The sequence below is a fragment of the Pinus tabuliformis genome, chromosome 5_2, assembly GCF_031772625.1.
Source record: "Pinus tabuliformis cultivar Carrire ecotype Pingquan chromosome 5_2, CPIR1, whole genome shotgun sequence".
In the NCBI taxonomy this organism is placed as follows: domain Eukaryota; kingdom Viridiplantae; phylum Streptophyta; class Pinopsida; order Pinales; family Pinaceae; genus Pinus; species Pinus tabuliformis.
In genome coordinates, this window is record NC_142306.1 from 106,359,750 (window position 1) to 106,379,078 (window position 19,329).

The following is a 19,329-nucleotide window of genomic DNA, read 5'->3' on the forward strand; positions in this document are numbered from 1 at the left end:
AAAAGATGGGTTAAGCATGTTGTTTTATTGAAAAGGATTGCAAGATTCTTTTGTGCAGAAAGATAATTTAACTATGAGAAGACTCCATAGTTAGTTTTGTTTAAAAAAAACTTCGTTAATGGTTAAATATTATAAATTTTCTCTAGGCTATTTTGGTCTATTTATAATCTTGAAGAAGAAAGAAATGTGGCTACATGTAAATTACAATTACCAACACCACAATAAGATGCATCTATTACCATTTTATTCTCTTAAAGGGGACAAATATTATTTCTATATTTCTTCATAGTTTTATAACGCTTGTGCATGCTTAAGAGTTTGGTAGATAGCGCAAGAGCTATTTAGTTCCATGACAATCCACTATGAAAAAAGATTGTTAAGTAATCTACTGAGTTGAAATGTATTGTGGACAATGGATGATTATGGTGGGTGTAGAATTGGTCTTGGAATTTATAATATGCATTAATGCCTCTTGGAATGTTATGGTATGTTTATTTTAAACCTTGGCATGGAGAAATATTATGTGTAGACATGATTTGTATTGGAGTTTGTTAATGTAAAGGTGGGTTGTACATGGAAATACAACAGTGATGTTGTGATCATTTATAATAAAAAGATTGGCCTTTGCAAATGCATTTACCATTTTATAAATATAATGTATTTACTTAAAGTATTTGAAATATAGAAAAAGAGGCATGCTTTTATAATTATATGCATGTCTTTAAAGAATGTAAAATATGTATAAGAGGGCACACTTTATAATTTTGTGCATTTATTTAATGCAATATAAATAGGTGTTGCATTGTATGCATTTATTAATACATTGGAAATATGAAAAATTAGGCGTTCATTTGTAAGTATATGCATTTTTATAATTAGAATAAAAACAACAAAATGTTATTTGTATTTCTTATTATTAACCAATGTTATTTCATTGGTATAAACAAGAATGGTCATATTAAAGGGACAAGTAGATTGTTACTCATGGTTTGGCAACAAGAAGAATAACTAGAAAGAAAACAATGTCGTGGTTGAGTAAATTTGTTCCCATATTTTTAGATTTTTATTAAATGAATCATTTTGATTAAAAGCGTTAAAGGTATGGTTTTTTGTTCATAATTTAAACAACTATGGTCTTTCATGTGGATATTCATGTAAAAGTAAAAGATTAAAGATGATTTTAATATTATTACTCATCTTGAAAAGATGTGTAATACATAGAAGATTATTAGTGTTAACCGATAGAGATTGTTTATTTGGGTTTTGTTAAATGGATATTTTACCTAATCATGATATTAGAGTGCTGACAATAGCAATTGCAAGAAAGAAATATGACTTATGTGAAGAATGGATTCATAGTTTCTAATTTATCCCTTTTGTAACAATCGAAATATGGATGATAATTAAAACAATAGCAGGAAATGAGGTCATCATGCTTGACTACTAATTCATGCATAGTGAAGGCTCATTGAATGTAGTTTATAAGGGATAAATTACCATGCCACAAAAATACTATGCTCAAGAAATGTGGGGCAAAGTGTTTGAGAAACATGACTTCATGTTGAATGTATTGAACTCTAGTTAATTATGTTTAAATTGAATATTATGCTCTTTTATAAAATTTTAACAATAAAAGAGGTTGGACACCCGGGCTATCATTGAGTGAGGGGTGAAATCCCTCACAAAACATTTCATAAAATAAGTGTTTCTTATTTTTTCCCTTCATTGTTTCCAAGGTATATCGATGCCCATATATGTGTTTTCTTATTCTGTTATCTTGATGGTATTGCTACTTTGCATGATGTTGAAAATTACTTCATCCAAAGTGTTATTAACGAACGTAGTTAAATGACCAATGTCAATTATGCAAAATTATAACAGAAATAATGATGTTAGCAAGTTGCATTAATGGTTGTTAATTCATGATATTTTTTTTTTTTCCTTTTCTTAGGTTATTTCACTTAATGACCATGATTGTATCATTTTGTTAAAAGTTAAGGTGTATTGGCTAATTTATTTTTGAATATTACATGCTTGTGAAATTGGTGAAAATTTCTAATTTTGTGTATTTTGTATGAGGTATATTGGGGGGCATGTTATAGCATGATTGTCTCCTTCCCCATAATTTAATGCTTCCATTGTTAACATGCATGTACAATCAAGTACATATCCTTCATCGTTGGGGTATCTCCACATAGTATCAGAAAGTGCTTGACTATGATATGCTATTGGATGTCCTTGCTAAGTAAGGACTACATTAATAACATAGTCAAATCTATCTATCTTAATCTTAAATAGTTGTTATAGGTTAGGCAAGTTGATGAATGATGTAGAGAAAAGGAAATATTTTAGGTCCTCAAATGGTTTCCTTTGTGACTCATAATAGGAATGGTTTCTTTTTCTCCACCCTTGGTCACATGAATTAAGGGCTAGGTGATATGATAGAACCCCAACATGAACCTTTTATAGAAGTTAGTAGGGCCCAAGAAGCTATGGAACACTATAAAAGCTGTTAAGGTTGGTAAATATTGAATGAATTAGATCTTGGATGGGTCCACATGCACCCCATGTTTATATACAATGTATCTCAAATATTGAATTATTTTCATGCCAATTGAGTGTTCCTTTGTATTGGCATACAACTTGCATTTATGTAGGGTTCTCAGGACGTATTGAATGTGTTTCAAATGTTCTTCCTTGGTTTTGTTGAAGATGAGGATGTTGTCCCAATATACAACCACAAAATAGTTTGTGAAAAACCCTGAGATATCATCCTACATCCTCATGAATGTTATTAGAGCATTATTCAAGCCAATGGGTGTGACCAACACTCATAATGGTATTCTTGTATTTGAATGATGTATTCCATACATCATTTTTTTCAATTGGAACTTGGTATTGCCTAAATTTATATCAATTTTAATAAAGGACTCGGCACCCTTAAGTTGGTCAAGAAGATCACAAATTATGGGGATTGGGAATTTGTTCCTAACAGTGATTTTGTTTAGATCTTTATAATCAATAAAAAATATCCATGTCCCATCCTTCTTATATACTAACATAATTAGACTCTGGAAAGGTGACGAGCTCGGTTGAATTTGGCCATTTTGGATGAGATCACCAATCTAACATATTTTTCTCCTCATTCTCTAAGAGACAATGTTTATATATTGTGCCATTATGTAAAGGATCACCAAGTAACAAGTCAATTGAGTGTTTTACCTGGCAATGAAAAGGCACCTCCATGGGTAGAGTGAAGATATCACTATATGTTTCTACAATATTTTCCACTTGCTTCTATTATGTAGAGGCCTCATGTTGAGGTCGTGCTTGTCTTAGTGACATTAATTTCACCTTCTAACCAAACCATGAAGAGAAAAAACTTTGTAGCCTAAGAGATTATCTTTCGGCATTACTTTGTCGATATCAATGAAATTGTAGTAGTTGGAACTACCTACGGTGCCATGTAGATATTACCTCTAAGAGTAGCAATGGAATTATGGGGATGAGACTCATAAACAATATGTGTTTCAATATATAAGGGTGTCCTAAAAGAACATAAAAAGCTTCGAGTGTGGAAAAATCACTCAGTAACTCATATTTGAAAGGCTTGATGACATAGGATAGGAAGCATTATTGGATGACATGGATGTCTTGTCCATGGCTTAACCAAAAAATGGTGTATGGCTGGGGGTGTAGAACCACTGGAAGCCTCAATCTCTTGATGACTTTGGGAAATATCAAGTTTTTTGGCTACCACTATAAAATATCAAATGTAGTGGGGTCCCCTTCACCCACATATGTGAAAGGAAGAGGTGCTTCCCCTCTTTATGATCCTCTATCTTTTCTAGTTGGACATTTATTCTCGCAATGGTAGCACTAGGTTCTGCATCAATGATTCACATTCCTTTATCCTACTCTAAATAATAATAGAAGACAGAGTATGTTTCATTTTATTTAATATCTACCAACGATTATTGTTTTGAGTTTCATTCATTAGTGTTGTATCAAATACTTTTATGGAACTCACACCACTTTCCAATGTATTTTTCTGAATTCCAATTACCCTTGTTTACTTGTGAATTGTGATGGTTTTATTGAGGTTGACTCCTCTTATTATTTTCCTTTTATAGTTATTTTGCACCACCTTTTCTAGACATTTATTATGATAGATTTAGAGACCCGAAATCTCACTTATTCTTCTACTCCATTTTTTGCTAAATTTTGATCACATATTGATAAGAAACTCCTAGTGAGGAGATTCCAAAGAAATCCATCTTCATTTGGATGTACATGTATATAGAAGTAAGGTACTTTAGATTCAGGTGCTACTTTGAGTCTCCAATACCTAACTTTGAGTGTAAGGTATGGAAAATATTGGTGTACTTTGGTATCGTCTAACCTCTCTCTTGTCATAAAGCATTCCATCTTCTGTATTGTAATCATAGTTCCCTATATGGTATAATTCCTCATTAATGGCATCGAACAAAACTTCTCAAGTGGGTCATACCTTGAATATAGTAGACTCATCTTCATTTTGTCTCTCCCATTAAACTTTCCACCAATATTTGGCATAAGGAAGGGCTTTTAGGATCGGAAAGGTGATATTTTCATTGTCGAATTTTTTTTGGATAGAATGATATCCCTCTAACAAATTTAACCACTTATCCAAACCATGTACATTTATTTAACCTTTAAATAAACGTATATGAAGGTAAAATTATAACTTGAACAATATCACACCTCCAAAATTGTCACAAGTTAAAGGTTCCTTGGTTACTATTGGAAGCCATCGAAGGACCTAAGAAAAAATGTCCCTCATTTGATTCAGCTAGCATTCAATTGATTCCTTAATAAAAAAACTTGATAAGATTTCTCACTATGTCATATCTTTTTTCTTCCACTGTCAGGCCAGGGTAACTCCACATTGAACAAGAGAGAAAACTGAGTGATATTATTCATTAGGTAACTCATGTTTATATACAAAAATAAAAACGGATCAGTTCATCTTCTAGATGAATGTCCAGTTCACCCATCCGTTTCGGATTAGGTGTCAACATTCCCCCCCTTAATCTGAAGGGATGTTGGTGAGTCCAAGCATCATTATGAATCTTTCAAGCTTTTCTCTTCCAAGCGCTTTGGTGAAGATGTCTGCAATTTGCTCGTTTGTGGAACAATGACGGAGATGGATTGTTTTGGCCTCAACATGATGTCGGATCAGATGATACTTAGTATTGATGTGCTTAGTACGATCATGGAACTTTGGATTCTTGGCCAACTTTATTGCAGATGTGTTATCAATCATGAGTGGAGTAGATTGTATTTGTTTTACTTGCAAATCTTCAAGAATTTTCCTGAGCCACACAGTTTCTTTCGTTGCTTCAGCTGCTGCCAGGTATTCTGCTTCTGTTGTGGAATCTGCTGGTACTGATTGTTTGCGTGATCTCCAGGAGACAGCTCTTGATCCAAGACTCATAACATATCCTGAAGTAGATACCCCAGTTTCTTTGTCTCCATCGAAGTCTGAATCAGAGTATCCAATCGAGTTGAAGTCGTCCACCTGTGTATACTTGATTCCAAGGTCTTGAGTTCCCTTCAAGTACCTTAGAACTCTTTTTGCAGCAGACCAATGTCCCTCAAAAGGCTTTTGCATAAGCCTGGAGAGGATTCCAACAGCAAATGAAATGTCTGGTCTGGTAGTAGTGAGGTAGATGAGACTTCCTACAAGCTGTCTATACTTTGTTGCATCCTCAAACTCCTTTCCTTCAATAGATGTGAGCTTCAAGTTTTGTTCCATTGGAGTAGAAAGGGGACTGCACTCTGTCATGCCAAATCTGTTTAACAAATCTCCAATGTATTTCTTTTGAGAAAGAAATATGGACTTTGGATGTTGGGTTACTTCAATGCCAAGATAGTAATGAACATAGCCCAAATCAGTCATTTCAAAAAAATTTCCTAATTCTTTCTTTATGGATGCAATATAGCTTTCATTGTTCCCTGTCATTAAAAGATCGTCTACATATACCACAAGATATACAACTGCTTTGCCAACTTTCTTGACAAATAAAGTTGCATCATCAAGATCAAAATGTTTGAAGTTGAGTTTCAGAAGATGCTCAGTTAGTTTTTCATACCAGGCTCGTGGTGCTTGTTTGAGGCCATACAAGGACTTCACAAGTTTGCATACTTTGTGTTCATGTCCTTTCACAGTAAATCCTTCAGGCTGGGACATAAAAACATTCTCTTTTAGATCTCCATTCAAGAATTCAGTTTTTACATCCATTTGATGGATTTTCCAACCGTTCTGAGCAGCTAGTGCAAAGAGTGTCCGGATGGTGGCCCATTTTGCTGTGGGAGCAAAAGTTTCCTCATAATTGACCCCTTCCTTCTGTGCAAAACCTTTTGCCACAAGCCTAGCTTTGTGCTTGTCAAGTGAGCCATCAGCTTTGTACTTGTTCTTGTAGACCCACTTGCAGCCAATTGGTTTTGTTCCAAATGGAGGATCAACCAGTTTCCAAGTGCCATTCTTTATGAGGGCATCATACTCCTTCTGCATCGCTTCTTTCCATTCATCATGAGAAGCAGCTTCTTTGAAGGAAGTTGGTTCAAAATCTGTAGACAAGTTCAAATCACAATCATAAGTAACATCCATATCAACAGGTGAATTAGAGTTATCTACATCACCTCCATTTTGTCGGTTTGTATTTCTGGTTCCTGTTTTTCCAATTTCATCAGGATGAACACTTTCAAGTGTCTTTGTCAGCCATTTTGGGGGACCTTTCTGAGATGTTCCAGGCTGCTCTGTTGATTGAGTTGGGTCTGAATCAAGATTGAGTCTCCCAATTCTATCAATTACATCACTTAAAGCATCATCCGTTGTTGGAGTGTCATGCAGGGGAGATTTTCTTCAGAAGAAGATTCCACATGTTGATCTAGTATAGGAATCCCCCCTTCAAGATGTGGAATCTGATTATCAAACTCTTGAAATGATTTCGGTTTTGTGAATTTATCCAAGCGATCAAGTTGCCGCTCAACAACACTGTCAGATTTGGATGATTCAAGAAAAATGACATCTCTAGATAAAACAAACTTTTTATTTACTTCATCATAGAGGCGGTATGCTTTAGATGTGTTTGAATACCCCAAGAAGATACAATTACGACTTCTAGCACCAAGTTTGTTTCTATGTACCTTTGGTATTAAAGCATAACAGGTGGAACCAAAAATCCTGAGATGTTTTACCGAAGGAACATGTCCATACCATAATTCATAAGGGGTCTTGTTTCTTATAGCACTAGATGGACATCTATTCTTTATATATGCAGCACATAGAATAGCATCAGCCCAAAACATTGTCTTTACATTTTTGAAGAAAAGCATGGATCGTACCATATTCAAAATTGTTATGTTCATTCTTTCAGCTACACCATTCTGTTGAGGATTATAAGGCACAGTTGTTTGATGTTTAATCCCATGTTGGCGAAGATAGTGTTCAAATTCATTTGATGTATATTCTTTTCCATTATCAGTGCGAATAGACCCAATATGAGATTGTGCATCATTTTCAATCCACTTATGAAAATTCTTGAATGTTTGAAAAGCATCAGATTTGTTCTTCAATAAATAAACCCAACACATTCTGGTGTAATCATCAATAAATGGCATGATATATTTATTTCCATTTGCAGAAGGAACAGGCATTGGACCACATAAATCTGAATGAATAAGTTCAAGCTTCCTATGTGCTCTTGAATGCGAATCATGAAAAGACTGTTTGCTATGCTTTCCTAGAATGTAAGCATCACATTGTTTATGTTTTCTAGGAATTGTAGGCAAACCAGCAACACCATTTTTCTTCAACAAGCGGAAACTATCATAGTTTAAATGTCCAAATCTAGCATGCCATAATAAACTTGATGGAAGTGTACCTTCTTCATGATGAGAAATATATGAAAAATGTTGTGCATGAGCAGAGGTTCCTTGCAGTTTAAGAAGTCTTTCTTCTTCTATACCCCTCATGACAAGTGAATGGTCAGATGCCTTTCTTACCTCATGCTTTCCATCAAACATATGAATGGAGTGACCTTGCTGGCGGATGTGGACCAGGGACAGCAAGTTTCTCTTGAGCTGTGGGAGATATAGAACATGATCCAGAAGAAAGTCTGGAAGACCAGGCAGTTTAAGCCTGATTGTGCCAAGCCCTGATGGCTTGATTTTTGACTGATCTGCAAAGTATACTGCTCCATCAACATTGTCAGTGAAATCTTCAAAGAAATCTTTCCTATGAGTCATATGACAGGTTGCTCCTAAATCAAGCAACCAGTCATTTTTCGAAGAAGTAAGTGAAGCATTAAACAAATCTTCATTTAACTCCAATGTTACATTGTGCCTCAATATAGTGAGCGGATTCAGGTGCTTTACCTTTGTCTGTGTCATCAGTTTTACCTTTCTGCTGATTTCTTCTCTGCTCAACTTTGTCCCATGGTAGCTTGCATGTAGAAGCATCATGTGATCCATTTCGTTTGCAGCGAATGCAATGCAGATCTGCCTTTTCTGCTTGAGAATGTCTGCCCCCCCCTACCTCTGAAGTATCTTCCTCTTCCTCTTCGTCCACCTCTTCCTCTTGTAGAATCTAGAGCAGGATGCTTTTCTTTATGAGCAATGCAAACAGTCTCTTCAGAAGATTCAGGGACTGTTTTTTTTCCAAAGGCTTTCTCTCTTTTAGCAAACTTTTTCACAAGAGAGCCAAAGGTTATATCTTTAAGATTTCCATTTGCTTGTAAAGACTCAAGATAATTGGAGTAGGTAGGATAGAGTGCTTTGAGAAAGGCAATAAGAGAGATATCCAGCTCAACCTTAGTGGATTTAATATCATGCATTATAGACTTTATTTCAGATGCAAGAGCAAGAGGATCATTATTTTTCAGTTCAAGAGTGAAGAGTTTAATCATGAGCTGAACAACTTCAAGTGCAGAATGTGTATCATAGAGTTCTTTCAGCTTTTGTAGAGCTTCAAAGGAAGTGGAATAGGATGAAATATGACGACTTACTTCTTCGTTTACAGATGCTGCGATCAATGCATAGGCTTTGCTGTTCTTGTTTTCCCAAATGGCGAGTTCTTTGTCTGATGTAGGCTGCACAGGGTCTTTGTCTTCTTCTCTGACACACACTCCTTTCCACAGCTCATTGTAGATGAGGGTGTGTTTTACCATCCGAGACCATTCAGAATAGTTCTCCTTGCCAGTGAGAACTATTCCGACCATAGAGATGATTGAATGCATTCTGTAAAAAACTTCTGCTTTATAAAAAAAAATTCTACAAGTCCCTCTAATGTGTGACAGAAGGCATCAGAATTTCATTGAAATATTATAACACTTTGTGCTTCAAAAAACAAACTGTGCAAATGTTCTGACTGATATGATTTTGAATGCTTTTGAAAAATGCTTATATAACCCCTTTGAAAACTGCTTACAATACAAAAACCGTCATCATAAATACATATCAACGACACACATTATACCGCCATTTGCCATTCTCAAACTTTCGGGACTCATAGTGAGAAAGAATATGGTTATATGCATAAAACTGAATTATAGCAGCTTCATAATTGGCACAAGGATTACTTCACTATATCACTTCACTTCACTGTATTAATATTCCAATCTCAAAGGCCACGCACAGATCACAAAATAAAGCACAAAACATTTGAAAGAAATATCTATCACTGTAATTCGAAGCCAACAATCCCCGCAGCTTTGTGTCCAAATGAATGCATGGTAAAAAAAAACGTTTTGATTATTTCCGCTTCAATTACCGAGCCACATACAATCTTATGCGGATCTCCCCATAGCGTACATAGGTCACTGCAAAACTTCAGAAATTTTATGCGGCAGCACTTGTTTTTCTACAAGTCCGAAAGGACTTCTCCACAGAACCGAATCACCATTCAATTGAATACCAAAAAAACGTTATGCATTCACCATATATGCTATTCACCATCAAAGTTCTTCAATATATGAGTTTGTTAATGGATCTCGGTCTTTAAGAGGACTTACAAAATGCCATCGATATTTGAACACAGTCGACACAGAATGCACACTGCAGTCTTACCATTCGAGGAGGCGCATAACCATTGAGACATCAAACTGAATTTGATTTGCTATAAAAAAACCTTTTCACAGCATTTCTCCAGGACATGACATAGCTCCACGAATTATATTACCACAGGACCAAAATCGGGTTCGATTCCCACATTTCTTCAAGGGTCTCGCATTCCACTGGAATCAAAGCCAGGTTACGATAGCTTCAACGCATCAACGCATCAAGGTAACGGAGCTTCAACGCAGCGTTCCAGGGTAACTGAACTTCAACGCATCAACGCTTCAACGCATCAATGCTTCAGGCTTTTCATTAAGGAGCTTCAACGCAGCGTTCCAGGGTTTTTCAGCGAAAAGATAAAACTAGGAAATGGCAGCTGTGGATCCGGCCGGAAATAACTTCGACGCCAAGAGCTATGACAAAAACATTTGACTTCATGGAGCAGAACGCGAGAAAGAGAAGCTTTCTCAGGTTTGAAGGTATTTCAAGCGGCTAGGAGGTTTAGAAGAAATCGTAAAGATTTCTGTCACCTCTGAGAGCGCCTTCTCTAAAAGATATTTGAAGTACTGACAAAGAAATATTTGAAGAAGCATAATATGAGAGATTGGAGTGCGAGGGTTCGAAACGGCGTTACAAGCTGGACAAGCAACGGGCAGAGGTATTAGATGACATTATGAGGCGCAGAGAATGTCAGACAGAGCAGTGCAGGACCAACGTTTAGGCACCAGTTTAATTATGGAATATGAACAGACGCGTTGGCAGTGCTCAGGGCAGAGGAGCGCAGTCTCAGGACAGTGCGCAGTCTAAGGACAGAGGCAGAAACGCTCAGGTATGAGCAGCTCTCAGCAGGAGTTACACTATTTTGGGACCTGTGCTCTGATACCATGTCAGGCCAGGGTAACTCCACATTGAACAAGAGAGAAAACTGAGTGATATTATTCATTAGGTAACTCATGTTTATATACAAAAATAAAAACGGATCAGTTCATCTTCTAGATGACTGTCCAGTTCACCCATCCGTTGCGGATTAGGTGTCAACATCCACCATGCGAGGTTGTTTGGGTTGACAAGAGAGATTATTACCAAGTAAAAATAGCTCATGATCCATTTCTCTATACCTTGATCTTGTCTAGGAAATGGACCAAGAAACAGCAAGGATCATATTTCTTTGCTACCACTTATCTATGTTGTAAAAGAAATGAAATGAAAGGCAGGAAAGGAAATGAAACACACCAAAAAAATATAATAATAAACATAATAATATGGTAAAAATCCAACTTCTATTAATAAATAAAAAAATTAGAACATTTTATAACACAAACTAGCTAGAACAGTGGTAGTTAACTCTGGATAGAGAGAGATGGAGATTACGTGCATTTCCCAAATCCATTAAAAGAGTTTGAAAGAATTTCATTTTAACATTAAGAAATAACCTTATAGGTACATACCTCTAACCGTTTAACATGAAATTCCAAAAGTTTTGTGGTCCCCCAAGTGGTTAGTGGGCACATCAATTTCTCAAGTTTGTAATTGTTTCCTATAATATATGTATGTAACAAAAAATAGCTCATTGGAAAGAACTATTTGACGACTATATATTCCAATTGCGGATAGGGGATGCCATGACAACACCTTTCCCCCCAAATTTCAAAAAACATCTTCTGGGGTCTCCAAATGGGCCCAAAAATCATAGAAAAACTGCCAATAATATAGAGAATCATTGAGATAATGAAAGAGTTAGGTGGCCACCATTATCTACTTGGATCATGAATCCTTTAAGATGTGAATATTTGAGTGAAATGTCATGATTATGTCATGTGATTCAATATTTGTAATCACAAGTTATGATAAAATACTCCCTAATATGTGATTGAGTTCCAATCTAATTAATCTCTTTATTTTCATGATTCCTTAAATATTTTCTAATAAAAAAAAGAATCTATTTCTTTGTTGTTTTCATTCATGATCTCCTTTTTCTAATTTATTGTTTATTTTCATTCATCTTATTTTCGATTTCGTCCATAATTTTCCTTTTAAGGGTTTTCCTTATTTTCTCCATATTTTATTCCATAATCCTAACCAATCCTTTTTCTTGCAACAACTTGAACCATTGCTTACCTGCTTAAACTAACTTTCTAATGTGGATAAATGACACTCGAAGTATTCTATTTCTTCATGAGTCATGAATGAACCATCAAGAGACTTAATTGGTGTAGTATTTTTGGATATTTATTGGATCCATGTTAGAAAATAATAATACTACTCCTATTTATCACAACTTATAGCCAGCCAAAAACATGGATCTTCTATTCAAAAGTTATATCACCTTAAGGTTATGTACCTTTAAAACCTTATTGGAGACTATATGGATGGATGACATTTCTCTCAATATATATATATATATATATATATATATATATATATATAGATATATGTGTGTGAGACTTGAGTCCATATAAATCTAAAGTTTTGGTCTATAATAATTTGATATTTCTTCTCTAAAATTCTACAAGTATGACCAAAATTTGACGTGTCAAGTGAAAGTTTTGGTAATTTTCCCAAAACTTGTTGATTTTTCACCTCTTCCCAAAAGTGACCTTGTGTGACTTACCACATGTCTAATCGTTTAAATTTAATTCTAAAATTTTTACTTGAGGTAATTTTATATGTCTCTACATATATTTGAAAGTTTCAAGGTCTAAAGTTTCGAATTAAAAAATTTAAAGAAAATTTCCAAGATCACTCATTTGAAATTAATTACAAGTCCATTCACAAACCCTAACTTCCATAGAGTATATCTCTAATTAAATCAGACCAAAATTTATTTATTTTATCAAACATACCTTGTGGTGCTTCTAGATCTTCTCAAAATTGCATGGTCTAATTCTTCCCAGAAAATTTTATACCAAAAATTCCAAAATCACTTGTTTGGTACTATTTCAAGTCCATTCAAAAACCTTAAATTCCTAACTTCCATAGAGTATGTTTTTGAAATTATAGCAAAAGTGAATCTAAATTTTGTAATAGGTGTACCTTGAGATGCATTCTCTATCTTCTTAAAATTCCATAGTCTGAAACATCACTAAAAATTGTTATACTAAAAATCTCAAGATGACTTGTTTAAAGCAACATGACCCTAGAATCATGGCTCTCATATCGAATGTTGTGAACCATGCACCTTAAAAATTATAATAGTTCAATAATTATAATCCTTTTTGATGGGGAAACCTCCTTTTACAATTACAACAATATATAAGAAAATATTTCATGATTCTAAGAATATTTCTCCTTAGTGTATATACTTAGGAGACAAAAGGTACGTTATAACAAAATGGTACAATGAAAGGTTCTAGCTAACATAACAATGTAACAACATAAATCTAATGACTCAATATCTAGGGATTAATAAAAAGTTTTAGGATTAACGTGGCGCTTGTATAGGGCTTAGCACTATAAATAGAGAAAGATATAAGAATGATGAATGCTAATGAAAAATCATGACTCATGTAGGGATCGGGTGATGTATGAGTGCATTGGTCTTAGGTGTGGACCAAAGTCGATGTTTGTAATCTAGCTTTGGTACTTGGTCAAGAATATAATATGACGAAGCTCAAAGATTGTTTGGATTTCTATTTAAGGGTTTCTAAGGTAAAATATCTATGTGATGTGTGAATATTTATGATGTTCCATTGTTTATTATATGTTCTTTAAGTTCTCTCATGTGCATTTAAAGATTTATGTTAATTGAGATTTTATTATGGTTTATATGTCTAGTCGACTATGTATTTAGACTTTGGTATCTAAGTTATAAATTAGATGCCTAAACTCAACATTTTTTATGACATTCTCCCTGAGGGGTTAGCAATAAGGGTTATAAGAGTGTCCAAACAGGTGAAACCACTCGTACTTTTTTGTTTATTATAAGCCTACCATAGAGTTACCAATTAATGATAGACCATGTGTTATTTATAGATGTTGAAATACATCTCTATGTTGAAAACAATTATCTATAATATTCCGTCATAAAAGTGCTCTTATACCACATGCGTTTTTTTATTAGAAAATTGCAAGATGTAGAGAAAAATATAATATATTTTACCTAGATTTATTTTAGAAATGATAGATTACAACTACAATATTTAATAAAAGAACCAAAATATTACAAAATGTTATATCTTTATTAGTGACAACAATGTTCACTTTCCTCCTTGAAGAGGAAACCTTTGAATAAGAAGAACAAAAATTTCAATAAACTTCACAAAATATTTTCATATTGATTTTGCTTCTCTATATTTAATTTTATCTACCTCTTAGGAACATTCTAGAGAAAAAAAACCTTTTAGTGGGAAGAAACTTCTAGTAAATCTTCTTATAATTAATAGTTTCACACTAATATATGGTGCTTATTTAGTAGAGATAACCTCCATACATAGAAACCTATGTATCTACTTGGGGGTTAGGGTAAGGCCATAGCAAAGAGCACCAAAATGCCTTTGGAGGCCATCTTTGTGTCTGGCCAATAATAGAACATTATCTACATCAAACAACAATAATTTAATGTATACTAGGAGGATGGGGAATATGTGATAATAAATTATTTTATGTATGAAGAAGAAAGATAAATCACTCAATTTGAGTATGTGATGATACCTTCTCCAATTTATGAGGAAATAGATAAAAGCACACAATTTGTTACTATGATGTGAGTACTTTACATCATTTGTTAAGGTTTTATAATTGATTTTAAAAATGATTATATTATGTTAAGGTTTTATAATTGATTTTAAAAATGATTATATTACAAGATAGGATACCATTGAGATATAATAAAAATGGTAAATGAAAATGATTAAAATAATGTAAATCCATTTTAATTTAAATGATGATGGTGGTTAACAATAGAGAAAAAATGTTATATTGAACCTTTGTTTGATTTTAAAATTGTATTTATACGATTTAAATGATTTAAGAAAACAAATCATATATTACCATATTTTTGTTCAGCTAAATTTAAGAAGGTTAGTATTAAAATAATATTTCGAAAATATTATTTAATGTGGTTGTACTAAAATTTTTTTAATGAATGTTCTTTCTTATATTAAGTTTTTTAATATCATAAAAATTACAAATTCTTTTGATACACAACGTTATTATAATATTCTATTTCCAATTAGAACACATGAAAGTTTATTCTTATTTTAGTAATCTTAATTTCATTTTTTATACTAATTTTTAATCTTCTCATGCACTCAATGCAACCAAATCATATACTATAAATGCTAATCATACCAAAAAAAAATACAAAACATACTCAGCATACATAATATCTTTATACAATACCTCCTTTGAAATGTAAATTTTTCAAAACCTAACATTTTCTAAGGAAATGTTATCTTTTATAATAAAAATAAAACAAAATATGTTACTTTTAATTCTGAAATAAATAATTACTAAATTTTTTTAATTTATCTTATCTTTATATCCAACTTCACAATCATATACTAATAAAAAACAATAGAAGTGTTTCATTAATTTGAACATATATTACATACCCCACATATATATATATAGAGAGGGTGGTTGTGTATATAATAATTATTATTATTATGTTATTTTAAGACATTGAAAAGCAAAAGTATGTATTATCTATAAATTATTTTTTTAAAATATGAAATAATAATTAAATATAATATTTTAATTTTATTTATAAAATTAACTAAAGATGAATTTGTGTTATTATATTTTTTTATTTAAATTAAATGATTTTGAAAAATACGGGACACTATGTATTTTGAAGAAAACATGTGTTTTGTTTTTTTTATTCTTTAATAAAATAGATTAAGAGCTCGAACTCATCCTTTTTGCAGAAGAAAATAGATGAATCACACAAAATTTGAAGACATCTATTAAGAATAAAAATTTGCATGCTAAAAATCAATCATTATTTTTTTTTAATTTATTTTTCTGGTATAATAATATAAAAATATTAATTTATAAATTATAATTATTTTATGGGTCTAGAGTATGTCTTAAAATTGTTTTTCCCTGTTTAAGATATCATCTTCTTTGGACTTAAGGAAACATGTTAACAACCCAAGACTTAGAGGCATATGGTAGGAGTGAAACCCTGCATCCTTACGGACCACCAGCGGGTTATTCTAAGTGGTATGGTTTTTCTTGATTAACGGTGATGAGCCAACATGCATTTAGGTTGTCCTCACTGCTAGTTTGACAAATGAGTTATGATAGGTTTTCCCACCTATGGACAAAAATTTATAACTACTTTTACTATTGAATAATATTTGAACTCTAATAAATATTACTATTATAAAATAAATAAATAATATTATATATTAAATTAATATTTTAAATATGTTGTTATTAACATTATAGATTTATTTTAACTTTGAATGCTCAAGGGCCTAGAGGGATCAAATTTCTTGAGATGCAAACCTCTTTTAAAGTGAAAAGATATTTGATCTCTCTCCGCACTGGGTAGATCCAGAATTATGATAGATCTAGGCTGGTATTACATATATGTAGTTGACATTGAAATATTTTATTTATAATCCTTGTTCTCGAATCCATATTAAGCATTGAAAGAATTACAAAATATCCTTCATGCATTGAACTAGAAAGCAATTATTAATGGAATAAGAATTCTCTCAATATTTATGTGAACTGAAATATTTTATTTATAACCTACATTAAAATCTTATTATTTATTGATATTTACGCCTTAAGGCTTTCCCTCTAGGAAGAAATCCCCAATTGCCACTCTACACTCCTTTGCACTGTCATCCAATTTTAGACGATTGAAAGTTCTTCCACCATTAAATGCCACTGCTTAAACTATCAACTAGTTATTGATTTGTGCAACTGTTCAATTTATTAATATTTATTATAACCCATGAATATTGTAGGTGCTCACTATTTCGAAAACCAAGGTTCCTCTTCACTATTCTGAAAGCCAAGGTTTCTCTAAGAATCTAACACAACCATATTGAGTACACCAAGCTTTACGATATTCCTCGTGAATTAAGAACTCTAAGGGGAAGAGGACGTAGCAAGATGACAGCAGTAAGAACTGATCGAGATCCCATCGTGACCTAAGCTTTTGCTGAAGGTTATGGAGGGAAAGAAGTTTGGTGTTGGAAATACTGAATGACGATATTTCCATGGTGTTGTTTATTGTGGAATTCAGGGCCATAGTAGAGCCCCCACTTCCCAGAGAATACAAAGACAATGTCATGGTACCAGGGTATGCGAGAGCAATTGTGAAAGAGCTTCCAGCTGAGCTGTTCTCGACCCTAGTACGTAATTTCCAACAAGGTTTGTCAAGAATAGGAAACAATTATGTTCAGTCTATGACAGACTAGCTGGATGTCCACAAGGGGATACCTTATGTAGTGAACACATATTCTACAGTTACATGGTAGGGGTTGGAGTTAGAGGATGCAGAATATTCGTGGGGAATTTGCTCCATCTGAGCCTTGTGATTAGCCACTATGCAGAACTAGTCCTGTTTCTCCCCAACCTGAATCAGGTGGGTGGCGGAGGTGATGGTTTCGACATTGTCATTGCTCTCCAACTTTAATAATAACATATTATTCCCATCCTTCCACTCATCTGAAGGAATGACAGTTGTGATTACACTATTGTATTATATCCATTGTTTATGTCTAGTTCTATCTGCATCTTCTTCGAATGTGAAGATAATTTTATTGTAAAATTCTATAGCAGGTCATGTCTAATGGAGTTATGTTGTTGCCACTATTATTTTTCTCCATTAATATAAATGATATATTGTTCCTCCTCCTACTTTGAGAAGAAGCAAATATCTAGAGCGAGATACTGAGTTGTAAAAATTTGACGGTGGTGGCACGGAAGAGATCTGTGCATGTTACTCAAAAGATGGAATTTAAATATCCTTCAAATGCCCTCACCTCCTCACCCAAAGGAACCATATTTCATCAGACCTCTCTAACTCCATAGTTTAATGGGCGCTAATAAAAAAACTAGTGGAAGGATAGAGAAGGCATTAGAATATTTTTTGTTAGCACAAAAATGATATTTGTTGTCATTACATTGAAGTTGATCATAGTGGGATCATGGCCAGAGAGTCTCGGAGTGAAGAGATTGATATAAGTAGTCATTGGATTCAATTTTAAAGTTTGAAATGTCAGCGCAAACAAATTTCAGTGATCAATTTCTCATAAAAAAAAATTAGTGATTAAAATTTTAAGTTAAAAATGTATTTATGTTAGCTTGTGTTTGGATTTTTTTAATATAAATATAAACTTCATATTATACCGATTAAGATAAAGTTATAGAATTCATTTCAAATTTCACATCTTCTGATATAATAATTCATTTTGTTTTAATCTCGCAACTATGGTGTTTGTAGGATTGATTGTCACCAACTCAAGTTACTAGTGCTTTAAAATGTTAAATATTTTCTAAATCGTTGATGAATATAGTAAGATGTTTTTATGTAGATAATATTTTTTTTGTTATATTGGTAATTGACACACTTCTTAGTCTCTTTAATAGGCACAACTTCTTGATGATTTTCACCAAGACAGGTTAATTATATGGGACATTATTTCTTGGTAGAGGTGTGGGAAAAAAAAAAATCTATGACTAGTTTCAACAAAAAGAATTTGTGTTGAATTGGAAGTACAACCTATATTCCATTAAATAACAAAATTGACATTATGTGATTAAGAATAATTTACAAATATTAGGTATTTAAAAAGTAATAAGAGGAAGGTAAACGAGGGTCATAGTAATTGATGTGATTTTTTGTACTATTTTTATTTAAAATAGTAATTTTTATTTTTATTTTTATAAATGAATATTGTTAAACGTGTAATTGAGTAAAATGTATTAAATTGATATTCTAAATTATCTATTTAAAAAATTCAAAGTACAATGAGTTTTTTTATTATCAAGATTTACTCTAGTTGTGTCAAGAATGAATCTATCTCAATTACCAAACAATATTCTTCATATGCCACTCAATATCTTCTTCCCCTCTTCTTATTCTAGCTTGCACCTTGACACTCTTCCTGGAAAAAAATTAAACTATGAGGCACGAGATAGTTGTTGCGCATTTAGATCTGATAATAAAAGTGTGAATCTATTCTTCATACACTGCTCAATCTCTTCTTCCCCTCTTCTTATTCTAACTTTCATCTTGACCCTCCTCCTAGCACAAATTTAAACTAT